The sequence below is a fragment of the Ranitomeya variabilis genome, chromosome 4 (genome assembly GCF_051348905.1).
Source record: "Ranitomeya variabilis isolate aRanVar5 chromosome 4, aRanVar5.hap1, whole genome shotgun sequence".
Classification (NCBI taxonomy): domain Eukaryota; kingdom Metazoa; phylum Chordata; class Amphibia; order Anura; family Dendrobatidae; genus Ranitomeya; species Ranitomeya variabilis.
Window position 1 is genome coordinate 379323417 of NC_135235.1, and position 19046 is coordinate 379342462.

The following is a 19046-nucleotide window of genomic DNA, read 5'->3' on the forward strand; positions in this document are numbered from 1 at the left end:
TTGTGCTTTATGGGTGCATTCTATAAGTTTTTTACGTTTGTGGCTTATGTAGGAAATTAATTGACCCCTCATAAATGCCTTAGAGGCATCCCAAAATACATGTGCATCCCCCACGTAGTCACTTTTATAGATGTCCCAGAACGTTTGTACTGCGTTTTAAAAATCTTCAGATTTCTATAGATAGGAGGGAAATTTCCATTTTCTTTCCCGCCAGACTGGAGTTTGTAGCAAAAATTCAAGGGTTATTGGTGCATGATCCGAAATATGAATGTCATATATTTTGGAGAACGTCAGCAAAGGCAGCAATGATGCCCCTAACAACCAATAATCTAGCATTGCATGTGATCCGTGTACATGTGAATAATATGTAAAGTCCTTATCTATCGGATGCTCCAGCCGCCACACGTCAACTAAGTCTAATTGATCTAGTAAGGACTGTATACAGCCTCTTGGTATTCGCATTGATGTCGTCTGAGACTGCATTCTATCCATGATGTGGTCATGGGCCTCATTAAAATCACCCCTCTCCGCCAAATTTCTTGTATCAATTAGCGATATTTTCCACTAACTGTGCCCCAAATTGTTCATTTGACCCGTTAGGAGCATACACGTTCACCAAACTGTAGAAAACACCCTCTATGTTTGACTGGGCTATAAATATATCCCTGAGGGTCCTCCAGTACCCACAACACTTCGCACCTAATATCTCTATTAATCATAATAGCCACCCCTCTTTGTTTTTTTGAAAATGAGGCTTCCACACATATAGTATATTTCCTATCTTGGAAAGCTGGATGTTTACCCTTAATCCAGTGTGTTTCCTGTACAAAAAATAATATGGGGGTGTAATCAGTGTAAATAGCTCAGATTTTTTTTCCTTTTGATTGGTGAATTAAGACCATTAGCATTCCAAGAACACCATCGATAGACCTTTGCATCGACCCTGTGCTACTCATGCCATCAGCCATTTAACCTATTCCAACTTGTGGAAACTGCCATGATTTAAGTGAACATTCGTTTGGGATCCCGCACCTATCCCAGCGAGTAGGTGTTAGATCCCTCTCTACATACAGTAGTACCAGCTACAAGATTGCACACAAGAATCCTCAACCCTCAGAACTCCTAATAAACATAGCAAATGTCAAGATCCAGGCTGGGGTTTTGTTTTGTCTTTACCGGTCTGGTCATGTCAGGGGTTAACTTTCACAGCCTCTTAACTGTGTCAGGTCTGCTTTATATCTGTACTGCTCCCTGTATTCAGTGCCAGTTATATTGCTTGTGTAGCGCCCCCACCGCCGCAGGGCCGAGGGGTACCCGGTACCGGGCCTGTATGAGTCCCTAGTGTTCTGGGGTTGTCACGGCGGCTAGGCCCCGGTCCGTGACCCTGCCGTGGGGCGCACAGTGGAAAATAGATATGGATGATGATAGTGACGCTGTAGTGGTGCAGTGCAGTTGTGGGGTGCAGGTCACGGTTAAATAACGAGGACACCAGGTTGCAGTCTCTTTACCTCTTTACTGAAGATCTCTGGGTCCTCAGTCCGGAACACGGTTCACCAGGCTGCGCAAGTCCGGCCGGTCCAATGGCACCTCCAGAGTTCTCTTCACAGGTGGAAATCGGTGCCTTCCTTCTAGCGCTATGTGTTGTGATCCTTCCCTGCTGTGCTTACGGAAAGTCCCCCACAACTGTTGTGTCTGTTTCTTAAGTTCCCTCACAACTCGATTAGATGATGTTCTGCTAATCCTCCGTCCCTCCCTGGTGTTCTGGTTGGGACGGCACCAGTTTGACGGGTAGGCTCGGAGCTCTTCCGGGACCCTAGAGTCGCCCCTCTCCACAAGTTGCCCCCCAAGACTGCATAGGTGATTTAAGGTAGACAGCCCGCCTTAAACTGACTGTCCTGCCGCTGTTTGGAGTATTGCTTGAAGCTGAATGTTATGATACTCCCTCGGCGTTCCGGCCACCGGTAGTGCGCCTCAGTAGGATGTTGCTTCGGTCTTACAGCACGACTCCTACTGGTATTTCTCCTTTGCGTGATCTCGTTTCTCACTCAGCACAATCTATCTCTCTTCTAATCCTTTCTTGGGCACCGCCGCTACCCGGAGCAGGCACGGTCCCGTTACGTTCTTTCTAGTTGCCAAGCCTCTGTCAGGATCCCACCCCTGACAGAGACCCTACTGTATCTTCCCCCCGCAACACCCTCTGCCACAAGGTGTTGCCTGGTTCCAACCCAGTCAGCTTTCTGATCTAACTTCCTGCCTGACCCCCAGTTTACCCACTATGGTGGGGAGTGGCCTAGTGAATAGAACCCTTAGCTCCCCCCGGAGGCCCGGCTGTGAAATGTATTGGTGTCTGTGATACCTGATCAGATGAACTCCTTCAGTGCCATCAGACGCACCATAGCTCCCCATAGTGGCGGAGCCACAGTACTGCAACGACCAGGACTCTGGGGCGCTGCACTCCCCCCTGGTTAAACACAGTACTCCGGGACTGGGAAGAAAACAACAATACAAGTTAGCAAAAAGACATACAATTTTGTTGAGTGCAATAACAATAAGCATATTTGAACAGACTTCCCTTTATGGGAGGTGAGGACACTTGAACGTTACAAAACATGGTTAAACATTATAGCAACATGCTATAACTAACTTTCTTTTACCAAACCGGGTATTCTACTAACTGCAAAATTGTTGAACAATAATTTAACATTGCCTTTAAGGATGTACACTCTAAATCCACTAAAGACCTTCTTATAACACATTATAAGGCAATTAACTTCATACTCCTTCTTTAAATCTGCAGGACCGCCTGTCCTATCGGCACCAGACCTACTGCCTCTCCTTTCTATGCAGGACCGCCCCGTTCAGCCCGGGCCTACTGCCTTTTCCTCTACTATACACAGTATAGAGCATAACATTACTTTCAGTTTGAGAGCACTGAGCCATCTCTACATGACTCCTATCAGGACTCAGGGTTTACCTTCTATCCTAACTATCTATCAACATTATCAAAAACATTTTCTATATAACATTAAGCCTTCTCACTATCTTGCATGCTGGACACCACGTCTATTCCTACGGGCCCACTGCATCCTTCTTCTATCTTTCACTTTCTTTCGGAGAACATCATCAACATTTCTTCACAATTAACTAGTTAAATACATATAACTTACTCACATACACACTATCATCACTTTCTTTTCATCAAAACATTATTGCTACCTGTCTTAAGCAATATCACCGTTTAAGTGCGACAAATGAACATCCCCTTTAAGAGGGGAACCAGTCTCTATCAGGTAGCATATCTTCTCAAGCTACCAGTCCATACTCAGCAAAGGTTCCAGTGTGGTATCTTCACAAAGAGTCCTTCTTTAAGTAAAACCAGTAGGGAGCGCCTTTAATAAGGTGCAAACTATGTACAAGGAGTTCGGATCACGCACTGTTCATGATTTCAGCAGTTCTTTTCAACTATAAACTTGTGCAAAGACTTTTTGGAAAAGCAAACAAAAACAAACAATAGGGATCCCAAGTCAACAGAAGGATCCCTTTTAGAATTAACCCTGGACGGGTTTAGCAGCAACATAAAAGAACAGTAACTATTTACATTGTTCAGTGTATCGAGGTTTACTCTTCCAAATCTGGGGGTGGCCTTTGTCCCCCGGCCGACGCAGCACCCGTACTGGTAGTTGGTCTCTCAGATGCCATCAGATCAGCCGGTGCCTGGATTTGAAGGCTAATCCTACTTGCGAGTTCGGTAGCCGCCACAAGGCGTACAGTGGTGATAGGAACAAGGTCCGGCAGATCGGGATCAGTCATGATCGGGGCGACAGGGGGCGCTCTCTCAGGCTCACTCCGTCGAACGTTCCGGGCACACCATCCTTGTGCACTCCATTGGCGGGTGTAGGTCACCTGGTCCCCCCTTTGTAACGGATCACCATTTCGACTGCAGCAGGGGGTCTTCACGTTATAACTAGTAACAAAGACATCAGTTGGTAGCCCCGGTTCCTGTATGGAGCCCCATCCCCTCTTCGGGTGGTAGGCCAACACGGTTCCCCGCTTTACCACGTCTTTCTTGCCGGGAGCAGGCTTCTTACGTGGTGTGTCAGGTGGTTCGGTCTCGTCCCGATCTTTCCAGTGTTGGATCAGACATTGCTTATACTGCTCCCAGGTAAGTACCGCAAGGGTGAGGCCATCCTCCCGGGTCCCATCCGGCCCGGTCCAGGGGGTGTCCCACCGAAGGATCACCCCGTCTAGGCCCACATCTATGGGTTCTCCCATCTTGGTTGGTAGCGGAGGCACTAGCTTCCCCATCGCGTTAGAGGTGAGGATCACCCGCTCCACCAAGAAGGAACGATCATTGCTGGGGTGAGGAGCGGTCACAGGAGCGGGATCGGTCAGGAGAGCAGAATCGGCCAGGGGAGTAGGGACGCCGTCCATACCTGCGCCTGATGTGATTCCACCGATGTCGCTCCGGTCCGTTGACAAGGGCACTGGAATCGGCTGCAGCCCGAACCGCAGGTCCTCCGGAGCCACCTCTCGATTTGGCTCCGCCCTCCATGGTTCCGTGGCTGGGATAGGTAGGCTCGGCTCCTCCACTGGCGGCCCCAAGGAGTTCAGGTCCTTCACCGGCGGTGGACGCGAGTCCGCCTCCAATGGGTGAGGGCAAGCCGGGATTGCTCCTTCCTCGTTCAGGCACTTGCTGTTCGTCCTCACTGTCCGACATTCGGTGGCAGTGCATGCATCTGACTCCGCCATTTCTCCGGGGTCGGGCTTCCTCTCCGTCTCCCGTTTCCCGCCATTGCAGGTCAGGGGGTGGTCCTCTGCCTTGAGGCAGGTCATCGCTTTGCAACAAGAGGCGCAGGGGGCGGTCGCCGCTTCTGGCGCCACTTTGGTAGTCTCCTCCCATGACACGCCCTCCTTCTTCTCTGGTGCAGCAATGGCGGCGGTTTTTGGCGGGAACTTTTGGCGGCAAGTGGTAGTACACAGTCTCCCAATAAAGTACAGTCCAAGCACAACAAATCACAGTTCCAAGGCACACATGACCTGATTCTTCAGGCTTAAGTAGATCCTGTTCGTGACGCCAAGTTGTAGCGCCCCCACCGCCGCAGGGCCGAGGGGTACCCGGTACCGGGCCTGTATGAGTCCCTAGTGTTCTGGGGTTGTCACGGCGGCTAGGCCCCGGTCCGTGACCCTGCCGTGGGGCGCACAGTGGAAAATAGATATGGATGATGATAGTGACGCTGTAGTGGTGCAGTGCAGTTGTGGGGTGCAGGTCGCGGTTAAATAACGAGGACACCAGGTTGCAGTCTCTTTACCTCTTTACTGAAGATCTCTGGGTCCTCAGTCCGGAACACGGTTCACCAGGCTGCGCAAGTCCGGCCGGTCCAATGGCACCTCCAGAGTTCTCTTCACAGGTGGAAATCGGTGCCTTCCTTCTAGCGCTATGTGTTGTGGTCCTTCCCTGCTGTGCTTATGGAAAGTCCCCCACAACTGTTGTGTCTGTTTCTTAAGTTCCCTCACAACTCGATTAGATGATGTTCTGCTAATCCTCCGTCCCTCCCTGGTGTTCTGGTTGGGACGGCACCCGTTTGACGGGTAGGCTCGGAGCTCTTCCGGGACCCTAGAGTCGTCCCTCTCCACAAGTTGCCCCCCAAGACTGCATAGGTGATTTAAGGTAGACAGCCCGCCTTAAACTGACTGTCCTGCCGCTGTTTGGAGTATTGCTTGAAGCTGAATGTTATGATACTCCCTCGGCGTTCCGGCCACCGGTAGTGCGCCTCAGTAGGATGTTGCTTCGGTCTTACAGCACGACTCCTACTGGTATTTCTCCTTTGCGTGATCTCGTTTCTCACTCAGCACAATCTATCTCTCTTCTAATCCTTTCTTGGGCACCGCCGCTACCCGGAGCAGGCACGGTCCCGTTACGTTCTTTCTAGTTGCCAAGCCTCTGTCAGGATCCCACCCCTGACAGAGACCCTACTGTATCTTCCCCCCGCAACACCCTCTGCCACAAGGTGTTGCCTGGTTCCAACCCAGTCAGCTTTCTGATCTAACTTCCTGCCTGACCCCCAGTTTACCCACTATGGTGGGGAGTGGCCTAGTGAATAGAACCCTTAGCTCCCCCCGGAGGCCCGGCTGTGAAATGTATTGGTGTCTGTGATACCTGATCAGATGAACTCCTTCAGTGCCATCAGACGCACCATAGCTCCCCATAGTGGCGGAGCCACAGTACTGCAACGACCAGGACTCTGGGGCGCTGCACTTGCTTTTGGCATGCTAGCTGTCTCTGGTGAGTTCCTGATCTGTCCTGCTGCATTCAGTTAACCTGACCCGTGTTTGTTTATCTCCCGTCTACCTGCCTCAGCTCTTGACTTCCCTGTTTGTTTGGATTTCCCGGTACCTGACTTTAGCTTGAATCTGACCTGATTTTGTCTCTTTCCTTTGGTATTCCTGCTACTGACCGGAACTGACTCTTGCTCTCCTCTGACTCTGTGCCTTGGCTTTTCCCTTTTGTACTGCATTTCCCTCTGGTATTGACTTGGCTCTCTGACCATTCTGCTGCCACCTAGTGGTGGCTTGGCTGAATTGCTGTGGGTTTGCTTATCAGCAGGATTCAGCTCACTCTCCACTCTGTTGCCATCTAGTGGAGCTTGCGTTACTCTGCATTAACCCTCAGTAGTACAGCGTGACAGCAATACCCTAAAAGGTTTAACATTCTGGATTTTTGGTATACAACCTACTCTGAGTAGTAGCAACAACATAAAGTAATCAAACCATGAATACAGTGACATCACACAGTAAAGGATCCGTATTAGCTGGCGACAAAGCCCGGTCATCTCTCTGTAAGTGGTGAAGGGCTCTTTCTGAGTCCTCGAAGATCCAATTCTTTCTCTCTGATGTAAAGCGCAGGATAGCTGGATATTGTAATCCAATGTTTCTTTCTATCAAAATTTTGCACACAGGCACAAAGGCTTTACACCTATCAGCCAAGGTTGGTGAATAGTCCTGGAATAGTAGAAGTTTATTGTTGTCATAGAACAATGATGATTTTTTTTTCTGAAGGCTGTCATGAGTCTAGTTTTATCCTGGAAGTCGAGAATCTTGAAAATCACTGGTCTGGAGAACCATCTTTCCTGGGTTTTCCCATATGGTGGGCTCTTTCAACCACAATTTTCCCTGATGGGGTTCTAGATCAAGAGCTTTTGGTATAGAAGGGATTTGAACTGGCCCTGAAAAGATATTTTCTTGTACATGGCAGCAACAAACTCTGGAGGAACTCAAGCAACAGTGCCAGCTTTGGTGAATTTCTGAGTACAGATCACCATAAAAAGCATGAATCTGTCAATGAGTGTATGGAAAAAAGCAGCAGCAAGGAATATAATTTATAATGCAATAATCCCTGACTAGATGCCTGTAATACGTTATCCCTAGTGCCACACCTCACCCTCGACGAATTGCAGATTAGAGAATAGAATCTATTTGAATTAGCTCTAAAAAAAAATAATTAGTTTTTATATAGCAGCATCCAGAACTGTCATTTCATCAACCCTTTTGGGGAATACTGTAGCGTTTAGCATCTACTTAGGCTGATATGTAGGAGACCAGGATCTTCTGTCCTTGCTGTAAAATGTTTTCTGTCCTGGCTGTGAAATCCTGAATGCAATGTGAGAACTCCCTATGTGATGACTAGTGATGAGCGAGTATACTCGTGCTCGGGTTTTCCTGAGCACGCTCAGGTGGTCTCCGAGTATTTGTGATTGCTCATATTTGTATTTGTGACTGATCATATACTAATAGAACGCACCAACTCTTTTTGTTTCCAAAAATGTTCCCTCAACTAGAAGGTTTTTTCCCATTACTAAGGAGTGGGTATCCTAGACTGGTAAAGCACATGCATTAAGTGCATGGGCTGAAAAACATTTACCCCTGGGGGAGTATACATACAGGTCCTTGTCAAAAAATTAGCATATAGTGTTAAATTTCATTATTTACCATAATGTAATGATTACAATTAAACTTTCATATATTATAGATTCATTATCCACCAACTGAAATTTGTCAGGTCTTTTATTGTTTTAATACTGATGATTTTGGCATACAACTCCTGATAACCCGAAAAACCTGTCTCAATAAATTAGCATATTTCACCCGACCAATCAAATAAAAGTGTTTTTTAATACCAAACAAAAAAAACCATCAAATAATAATGTTCAGTTATGCACTCAATACTTGGTCGGGAATCCTTTGGCAGAAATGACTGCTTCAATGCGGCGTGGCATGGAGGCAATCAGCCTGTGACACTGCTGAGATGTTATGGAGGCCCAGGATGCTTCAATAGCGGCCTTAAGCTCATCCAGAGTGTTGGGTCTTGCGTCTCTCAACTTTCTCTTCACAATATCCCACAGATTCTCTATGGGGTTCAGGTCAGGAGAGTTGGCAGGCCAATTGAGCACAGTAATACCATGGTCAGTAAACCATTTACCAGTGGTTTTGGCACTGTGAGCAGGTGCCAGGTCGTGCTGAAAAATGAAATCTTCATCTCCATAAAGCATTTCAGCCGAGGGAAGCATGAAGTGCTCCAAAATCTCCTGATAGCTAGCTGCATTGACCCTGCCCTTGATGAAACACAGTGGACCAACACCAGCAGCTGACATGGCACCCCACACCATCACTGACTGTGGGTACTTGACACTGGACTTCAGGCATTTTGGCATTTCCTTCTCCCCAGTCTTCCTCCAGACTCTGGCACCTTGATTTCCGAATGACATGCAAAATTTGCTTTCATCAGAAAAAAGTACTTGGGACCACTTAGCAACAGTCCAGTGCTGCTTCTCTGTAGCCCAGGTCAGGCGCTTCTGCCGCTGTTTATGGTTCAAAAGTGGCTTTACCTGGGGAATGCGGCACCTGTAGCTCATTTCCTGCACACGCCTGTGCACGGTGGCTCTGGATGTTTCCACACCAGACTCAGTCCACTGCTTCCTCAGGTTCCGGTCACCTCTTCTCGTTGTACAGCGTTTTCTGCCACATTGTTTCCTTCCAACAGACTTACCATTGAGGTGCCTTGATACAGCACTCTGGGAACAGCCTATTTGTTGAGAAATTTCTTTCTGGGTCTTACCCTCTTGCTTGAGGGTGTCAATGATGGCCTTCTTGACATCTGTCAGGTCGCTAGTCTTACCCATGATGGGGGTTTTGAGTAATGAACCAGGCAGGGAGTTTTTAAAAGCCTCAGGTATCTTTTGCATGTGTTTAGAGTTAATTAGTTGATTCAGAAGATTAGGGTAATAGGTAATTTAGAGAACCTTTTCTTGATATGCTAATTTATTGAGACAGGTTTTTTGGGTTATCAGGAGTTGTATGCCAAAATCATCAGTATTAAAACAATAAAAGACCTGACAAATTTCAGTTGGTGGATAATGAATCTATAGTATATGAAAGTTTAATTGTAATCATTACATTATGGTAAATAATGAAATTTAACACTATATGCTAATTTTTTGAGAATGACCTGTATATATCAAAGAATGTTAGAGCAGCTGCTTGATTACATGTGAGGATTCCCTAGCAACCAGGCAACCCCCACATGTACTCAGGCTGGCTAACAGCTGTAAATCATGCAGCTCAGTCAACAAAAACTAAATCTCCAAGCAGTCACAAATATTCGGAGACCACTTGAGCGTGCTCGTGAAAACCCGAGCAATGAGTATACTCGCTCATCACTAGTGATGACCACTTGACAGCCCACAACAATGCACTGGATCATATACTAATAGAACCCACCGACTCTTTTTGCTTCCAAAAATGTTCCCTCAACTAGAAGGTTTTTACCCATTACTAAGAAGTGGGTATCCTAGACTGGTAAAGTGCATGCATTAAGTGCATGGGCTGAATAACATTTTTCCATGGGGGGTATACATATATTTCAAAGAATTTTAAAAGGAGGCCTCTAAAAGTTCTTAATGCGGTCATTATAAATACACTTAAAACATTTATAGTGAGGGTAGCTTGATCACCCTGTTGATATGGTGGTGGAACACAAAAAAAGACGATATCCTGAAGAGTATACCCATGTCTTAGTGGGAATGCGTGCATGGAAATAGACTTGGAATAAAACAGGATTTTAGTTTATGTTCCGCTGCTGTCATCCATTGGTGTTGAGAAGTCTGGGCCAATCCAGCCCTTATTCTGACAAAACACTGGTGGCAGGGCAGGCCAGAACCTCCAAGGCATAGAGAGACAGTTCATGCCATGTGTCTAGCTTGGATACCCAATAGTTGTAAAGCACAGAGGAATCACAGAGAAGGCTGGTATGGTCGGCAAGGTACTCAGCATCTTCCAAAACCTTTCCCTCTTTGTCAGTGTACCCCACGCATCAGGACCTGGGTGATGGGATGGTCTGAGAAAACTGTCCCAGAGCTTTTACAGTGTTCCCCTGCCTGTGCTGTATCTGGTGTGTGTCACCCTCGTCTCTAGTCCTTGGTTGTCCAAGGAACTGTGACCTCTGCCGCCTGCGTTGTTAGATGGGAATTTTTTTAATAATTCTTCAACTAGGGCCTTCTGGTACTGCTATATTTTTATTAGATCTCTCCGCCATGGGAAGGAGAGCTGCAAAGTTCTCCTTGTAGTGTGGTTCTGGAAGGGTGACCAACCAGTAATTAGTGTTGGCCAAAATGCATACAACATGAGAGTCACAGGAAAGGCAGCAAAACATAAACTCAGCCATGTGTGCCAGATTGCCAACAGCCAAGACTTCTCTGTCCCCACCAAGAGGACGACTGTCCATCTTCTCCTCCTTGTCATCCCTCTCCTCTTCACCTTCAAGCCATCCACACTGAACAGACGGGATGAAGGTGGTGTGGGTAGTGCCATCTGTAGCACTGGCAACCAGCTCCTATTCCTCATTCTCCTCTTCATTATCACCCAATCTGAGTTGAGAAGATGAGATGAGGCTGGGCTGTGTATAGTTTCTTGCTACGTCTCAACTTGCTCCACCTGCAAAGCTTCCTCTTTAATTGTGAGCAGCGAGTGTTTCAGTAGACAGAGAGGTTGAATGATCACACTGATTATGGCATCATTGCCACTTACCCACTTGGTCAAGTCCTCAAAGTTTCGGAGAACCGCACAGATGTCAGACATCCATGCCCACTCATCAGCTCTTATGTGCGGAGGCTGACCGGAATACGGGACGGGCATGTTGCAGCTGGTATTCAACTACTGCCCTCTGCTGCTCACAAAGCCTTGCCTACGTATGTAATGTTGATTTCCAACGCCTGCTGACATTGCACACCAGTCGGTGAGCTGGAAGTTGCAAACGCTACTGCTGTACTGTCATGGTGGCGGCAGCTGTAGTTGACTTGCAGAAATGGGCACACAAGTAGCAAAGGCAGATCTGGGTAGGTTTTGAGAAAGCACTGAACCACTAAATTGATCATGCGGGCCAGGCATGGCATGTGTGCAAGGTTGCCAAGCTTCAGAGCCATCACCAGGTTACGGTCATTGTCACACACGACCATGCCTGGTTGTAAGTTCAGGTTTGACAGCCACAGATCAGTCTCATCTGTTAGAGATTTCAACAACTCCGTGGTGGGTGGTGTGTGGTTTGTCACCTAAGCAGATTAGCTTCAGCAGAGCCTGTTGCCGCTTGGCCAGGACAGTGCTGCTGTGCTTCCAGCTTGCGACTGATGTTGATGTTTCGGAGACATAGGGTGAAGAGAAGGAGGTGCTGGAACTGCTGGAAAAGGTGAGCAAATCCTGATTGAACTAGGGCCCGCAATCCTCTGTGTCAGTAGCTTGTCCATCCCAGGATCTGAATGGGTCACGGCTCCCACAATGTCAAGTCAGTGTGCCATCAGGCAAATGTAGCATCCCTGGTAACAAGCACTAGTCCATGTGTCTGTGGTTAAGTGGACCTTCCCAGTAACAGCGTTGGCCAGGGCATGGCTGATGTTATGGGACACGTGCCTGTGTAAGGCAGGGATGGCACACCTGAAGAACTAGTGGCGGCTAGGAACTGAGTACTGAGGGACATCCGCCACCATGAGGTTGCGGAAAGCTCCACAAGCCTAAATGGCAACATTTCTAGGGGAAGCAGTATGGAAATGTAGCCATTTATTATTGTGGCCTGTGGGTGGCTGGCTATGTATTTACATTTGTATTCTAAGGACTGGGGTAGGAACAAGTGAATGTTGCGCTGGGACAAGGACGTGGACATGGATGCTGACGGTGGTTGCAATGACAGGTGTGGGGTGGGAGACATCTTCGCCTGCATCACGGACAGGTGATTGGCGTGCATGTGGAGCAGGGAAGACAGGTAGTGATGTCACCTGCAGACACTGTTTTTGGAACTTGGCATTCGGCCCAAATAGTCTAGTGCTTTGCTGTCATGTGCTTAAGCATGTTGATGGTGGTCAGGCTGGTAGCTGTGCTGCCCCAGCTGATTGCCTTTTTTAGAGTAAATTGGACTATCTTAAAAAAAGCGCCAGACTCGGGAACACTTGAATTGGTGTACTGGGGCGTATGTCTCTTGGGTGTGCAAAAAAATTTATTGCTGGGCAGCCTGCCTGCTAATATCATGGGCGTTAGAAATAAGCTGTTAGCCAGACACTTTGCACCACACAACCTGTGTGACTGGCTTTCTACTCAAATCCTATTTTTGTGTAATTTTTCTACTAGGGAGCCAACATCTCCATAATCTGCTAGGTGTCAGGGTGGCTGATTTTATCAGTAGTTTGCATCTGTACTGCCCTTGCCTTTATCAGTGGGGCCTGCTGCATCCTGTTAGTGCATTTGTCATCGGACCACTTTTTATCTACTCAGCATGCATTAATGGTTTTTCAGGCTCTGTGTGAAGGAGTGTGGTTCATTGTGGCGCCAACTTGTGGGTTCCCTCTTTTTAATATTTCTAGTCAATAATATGTATTTTTCATGGATATATTAATAAAATTTATATATGTGTATCTTTTTGATTCTGGTGTACATTTTTCTATATGATTGTGCTGCTCTATTGTACTGAATCTGTTATTTTTGTCCTTGTAGCATTATGTTGTGGCATTGGGTGTATTCTATTATTGCATAGCTACAATGTTGTGGATTTTTGTATTCAACCTTTTCACACTGGTCTGGCTTCAAGAGTGATGTTCCACCCCTACAAGGTGGTAAAGGAAGCTAGGTCAACATGATGTGTGTTTGTTGTGCTCCTGCAACAGGCAGAGTTTCACCTTGCCCATGGCCTCAGCCTCTGCACTCAGCATTATCATCACATCCACTTCACTATCCCTTACCACTAACTTTGCCCTTTTTAAATTACGTAGTCGGCAGGATTTGAACCTACCCGGGGAAACCCAAATGGATTTCTGGTCCATCGCCTTAACCACTCGGCCACGACTACTCAAACATAATATCTGAGCAGTCATGGCCGAGTGGTTAAGGCGATGGATTTGAAATCGATTTGGGTTTCCCTGGGCAGATTCAAATCCTGCTGACTACGTATAAGTTCCTATACCTTTTTAGATTACGTATGATATATCACTTTTGAGAAAACTTTGCAAGATTAGTATTGTAGTATGGCCTATAATATGTCTCTGCTAAAAAGTTTGTAAGATTAGCATTGCAGGAAAATTTGCCCACCTCAAATACACTTGTTATAGTGCCAGAGAAATGTAGCGATGCTATTTTTAACCAACCAAGTGTAACGCCAGTGTCTTTGTGCCTTGTTTCTGCCAACCAGTGGGGCTTTGTACCCTGGCCTGAGCCCTTGTTTCAGCCACCCAGTGGGGCTTTGTACCCTGGCCTGAGTCCTTGTTTCAGCCACCTACTGGGGCTTTGTACCCTGGTCTGAGTCCTTGTTTCCCCGGCATTACTCTGCATGTCTGTGCTCTTACCCTTTGCTCCTTTCCCCCTAACCGGCTGGGATACTGTTGACTGTTACCTGTATGGATGCTGATCAGTTACCTGCTGTGCTGCATAGCCGTACATGTGTTGTAAGGTCTTTGCTCCGCTGCACGACCATCTGCATGTGCGGTCCCTGGCTGCTGCTGTGGAAGCTATCCGCAGTTTGCGAGGTCCTCTGCAGCTGGTGCATGACTTTCCACGTGTTCCCAGGCTTGTAGCCACTGCCAGGTGCCTTAAGCTGCAGTTCCTGTGCTTGCTATGCTGTACTGGTTTCTGTCTGTGCTTAGGGTGATGCGGCCACACCTTCCCTGCTTTTATTAGGGGCAGTGTGTGTGCTTGAATTGCTGTCCCCGGCCTATTGCTGAGAGGCAGCTCCTATTTAAAGTTCCTCTTCCCTGTTGGGCGTTGCCAGAACCTCTCATTAGGTTTCTTAACCTAGCCATGTCTATTTGGTCCTCCTGGTTGCTCTTGGTCTGCCTGTTTTCCAGCTCCTGTACGGCCTGCTATCAGTTCTAGGAAAGCTGATGTCTTTGTCCCTGGACCAGTCCTGTCTATGTGTTGGTACCGAAGTCCTTGCCCTTGAATCTGGTTTCCTGCTGTGTGATATTCCTGAAGTCCTTCCATGCCTTGAACCATGTACCCAGAGACTGTGAATTTTCTGTAAACTGCCAGAGTCTCTGATGTCCTGCCGGTGTCCCTGATGTCCTGCCAGTGTCCCTAATGTCCTGCCGATGTCCCTGATGTCCTGCCGATGTCCTTTATGTCCTGCTGATGTCCCTGATGTCCTGCCATTGTCCCTGATGTCCTGTGCCTTGAGCCGTGTCTGTTGTCTGGAGTCCAGATGCCTTGCCTTCTGTGTTCCTGGTGGTCCAGCCTGTGTTTCAGAGTCGGTTCCCACTTATGTTCCAGGATGGGCTGCTCCTCAGTGTTTCTGGGGAGTTTCCAGTCTACTCTTGTGCCTGAATGTGCTCCTCCTCCATGTTCCTGGGGAGTCTGCAGTCTGACGGCTCTGCCTGTGTGTCCTGGATCTGACCAGCTGATGGCTTGAGCTTCCATGTTGGTGTTCCTGGATTTGTGCTGTCTGTGTTTTGCCCGTGTCCCGATGTCTTGCATGTGCCCTGGGCTTCATCCTGTGATGACGTCTGTCCGAGCTCGGTGTCTGATGTTCTCCTGCTGTACCAGTGCTAAGCCTGAGGCCTGAGAGAGAGTTTCTCCTGATATGCCCGTGCCCGATGATCCTGGACTGCATCAACCCGTAAAGACCTTTTGCCATCGTGTAACGTTTGCTATCCTGTGATGTTCGCCCTTCCTTGATGTGCGGAATCGGGAGCCTAACGTTATGTCCTGTGTTCTGTGTTATGACCTTGTCTAAGTAAACTTTATGTTTCTGCATACCTGAAGTTGGTGGTGTCATCTAGTCCTGCATCTCACCACCTTGCCCACATGCTCAGCTGCCACAGACCCCGGTCACTGCCCTTCTTTAGTCCAGGTAGGCCCGGGTCCCTCTCTGTGGTCCAATGGGTCCACATTCCTTTACCACCTGGGACGCACGCCCCACGTCGTTGTGGCCTGGCGGTGTGGGAGCATGAGCTAGCTAAGCTAAGTTAAACCCCGTCCCTTTCCTCTTCCTTTCCCCCTGGAACATGACACCAAGTCTGGCTTTTCTATTTTTATTCACAACTGCCACCATATAAATGGCGTATAATATTTCCCTGCTTAAAAAATTTGCAGGAATAATAGCACAGAATAACACAAAATTGTTACAGTGCTTGAGCAATATAATGATGCTGTTTCTCACAAACCAAGTTGGGCTTTTTTATTTTAATGAACAAACGGAGCAGTATAAATGCCATATTACATTTCTTTGCTGAAAAGCATTTGCATGATTACTAGCACAGGAAAATTCGCCCACCTCAGATGGACTTGTTACAGTGCTGGAGCAATATAATATATATAATATGCTATTTCTCACCAACCAAGCCTGGCTTTTTTATTTTAATGCACAATGGTGCAGTATAAATGCTGTATTATATTTATTTGCTGGAAAAAATTGGCAGGAATACTAGTACACAAAAAATTGCCCACCTCAGATTGACTTGTTACAGTGCTGCAGCAATAAAGCTATGCAATCGATAACCAAAAAAGTCTGGCTGTATGCTTTTGATGCACAACTGGCTCAGTGCAAATGGCATATAATATTTCCCTGCATAAAAAAAATTTGCAGGATTAGTATTGTAGGAAAATTTGACCACCTCAGATGGACTTGTTTACAGTGCTGGAGCAATACAGCGATGCTATTTCTAGTTGATGCACAACTGACGTAGTATAAATGGAGTAAAATATTTCCCTTCTAAAAAAATTGCAGGATTAGTATCTGTTGTGAACTCTGTTTTCAGGCTCCCTCTTGTGTTCACTGGTGGTATGGTGTGACTTTTGCTTTGGGCTCCCCCTGGTGGCTTTGTTTGTTATCCTGCTGGTCTCTGGCTATCAGCTGGTTCGTTATCCTCTGGGAGGTTCCTATATAGCTCTGTTTTACTTCCACTTGTTGCCGGCTGTCGATGTAATCAGTGCTACTCAGATTCCTTCTGACTACCTTGCTCCCAGTCCATCCAGGACAAGCTAAGTTTTGTTTGCTCATTTTTTGCTCAGCAGTGTTTATCATGTTTTCTTGTCCAGCTTGCTAAAATGTGATTCCCTCGCTTGCTGGATGCTCTAGTGGACTGAGTTTCTCCCCACACACCATTAGTTGGTGCGTGGGTTCTTGAAATCTCAGGATGGATATTTTGTAAGGGTTTTTTATTGATCGCATAGACCCCTGCTCTATTTTCTGCTTTCTAGTACTAGTGGGCCTCTTTTGCTGAATCTGATTTCATCCCTACGTATGTGCCTTCTTCTTACTTCACCGTTAATATTTGTTGGGGGCTTCTATATCTTTGGGGATTATTTCTCTGGATTCAAGCGAGGTCTTTCTTTCTCGTTAGGGGTAGCTAGTTCCTCAGGCTGGCTCGAGACGTCTAGGAATTTTTTAGGCACGTTCACCGGCTACCTCTAGTTGTGTTGGATAGGTTCAGATTTGCGATCAGTCCAGTTGCCATCTCCCTAGAGCTTGTCCTTAGTTTATTCACTTGCTGGTCTATTCGTGATCCTCAGTCACTAAGGATCATAACAAGTATCACAGTGAAATTTGCCCACCTCGGATGGACTTGTTACAGTGCACTATATAGCGATGCCATTGCTAATCCATGAGCATGGCGTCCCGGGTCTTATATACACTCGATGGTGTTATATGGCCAGCCAATCAAGGTAATGCCACAACCAAGATGGTTACGGCATTATAGTGACTGGCAGGCAATCCCTGCATGTTTACTGGCTGTCTATAATGCGCCAAAAAAGCGGGGTGGGGACTTGAGTTTCCGCACTAACATTCAAAATATAGTAACAAGCATCTCAAGCACACTGATGCTCGAGCAAGTAGCGAGCAGTGACGAGCAAGCTCGCCCATCACAACCTATAATCTGAAATAAACTGTCCAATACCGTATAATATATATATATATATATATACTAGCTGAAGAGCCCGGCGTTGCCTGGGCATAGTAAATATCTGTGGTTGGTTATAGCACCTCACTTCTCTTATTTTCCCATCACGCCTCTCATTTTTCCCATCACATCTTTCATTTTCCCCCTCACATCTCTCATTTTCTCCCTCACACCTCTCATTTTCCCCCTCACTCCTCTTATTTTCCCCCTCACTCCTCTCATTCCCCCCTAACACTTGTCATTTCGACCTCACATCTGTCATTTTCCGATCACTCCACTATTTTCACTCACTCCTCTCATGTTGCACTCACACCTTTTCATTTTCACCTCACACCTCTCATTTTCACCTCAGTATATACATGTTTGTCATCTCCCTTATATATAGTATACACCTGTATGTCATCTCCTGTATATAGTATATACCTGTATGTCATCTCCCCTGTATATAGTATATACCTGCTGTGTGTCATGTCCCCTGTATATAGTATATACCTGTATGTCATCTCCTCCTATATATAGTATATACCTGTATGTAATCTCCTCCTGTATATAGTATATACCTGTGTGTCATCTCACCTATATATAGTATATATCTGTGTGTCATCTCCTCCTGTATATAGTATATACCTGTATGTCATCTCCTCCTATACATAGCATATACCTGTATGTCATCTCCTCCTGTATATACTATATACCTGTAGGTAATCTGCTCCTGTATATAGTATATACCTGTGTGTCATCTCCTCCTGTATATAGTATATACCTGTATGTCATCTCCTGCTGTATGTAGTATGTACCTGTATGTCATCTCCTCCTCTATATAGTATATACCTGTGTGTCATCTCTCCTGTATATAGTATATATCTGTGTGTCATCTCCTCCTGTATATAGTATATATCTGTATGTCATCTCCTCCTGTATTAGACCTCGTTCACACGTTATTTGGTCAGTATTTTTACCTCAGTATTTGTAAGCTAAATTGGCAGCCTGATAAATCCCCAGCCAACAGTAAGCCCACCCCCTGGCAGTATATATTAGCTCACACATACACATAATAGACAGGTCATGTGACTGACAGCTGCCGGATTCCTATATGGTACATTTGTTGCTCTTGTAGTTTGTCTGCTTATTAAACAGATTTTTATTTTTGAAGGATAATACCAGACTTGTGTGTGTTTTAGGGCGAGTTTCGTGTGTCAAGTTGTGTGTGTTGAGTTGCGTGTGGCGACATGCATGTAGCGACTTTTGTGAGATGAGTTTTGTGTGGCGACATGCGTGTAGCAACTTTTTGTGTGTCGAGTTGCATGTGACAGTTTAGTGTAGCAAGTTGTGTGCAGCAAGTTTTGCGCATGGCGAGTTTTGCGCGTGGCGAGTTTTATGTGTGGTGCCTTTTGAGTATGTGCAAGTTTTGTGTGAGGCAACTTTTGCATGTGTTGCAACTTTTGTGCATGTGGCAATTTTTCCGCGTGTGCAAGTTTTGTGTGTGGCGAGTTTTCCATGAGGTGAGTTTTGCACGTGTGGCGAGTTTTGCATGTGGAGAGTTTTGCGCGTGGCGAGTTTTGAGCGGTGACTTTTGTGTTTCGACTTTTATGTGGCGAGGTTGGTGTATGTATGGTGAAATGT

The 19046-nt window shown here is 46.6% G+C and overlaps 1 protein-coding gene and 1 non-coding gene across 3 annotated transcripts in view; one reads left to right on the plus strand and one right to left on the minus strand.

The window, feature by feature from the left end:
* The window catches only part of LOC143768938 (dual specificity phosphatase 29-like), a 295682-nt gene that overhangs the window by 120683 nt on the left and 155953 nt on the right, over window positions 1–19046 (minus strand). The window lies entirely within an intron of this gene.
* On the plus strand, window positions 13399–13480 carry TRNAS-UGA (transfer RNA serine (anticodon UGA)). Its single transcript has one exon. It is a non-coding gene; the product is annotated as a tRNA-Ser (tRNA).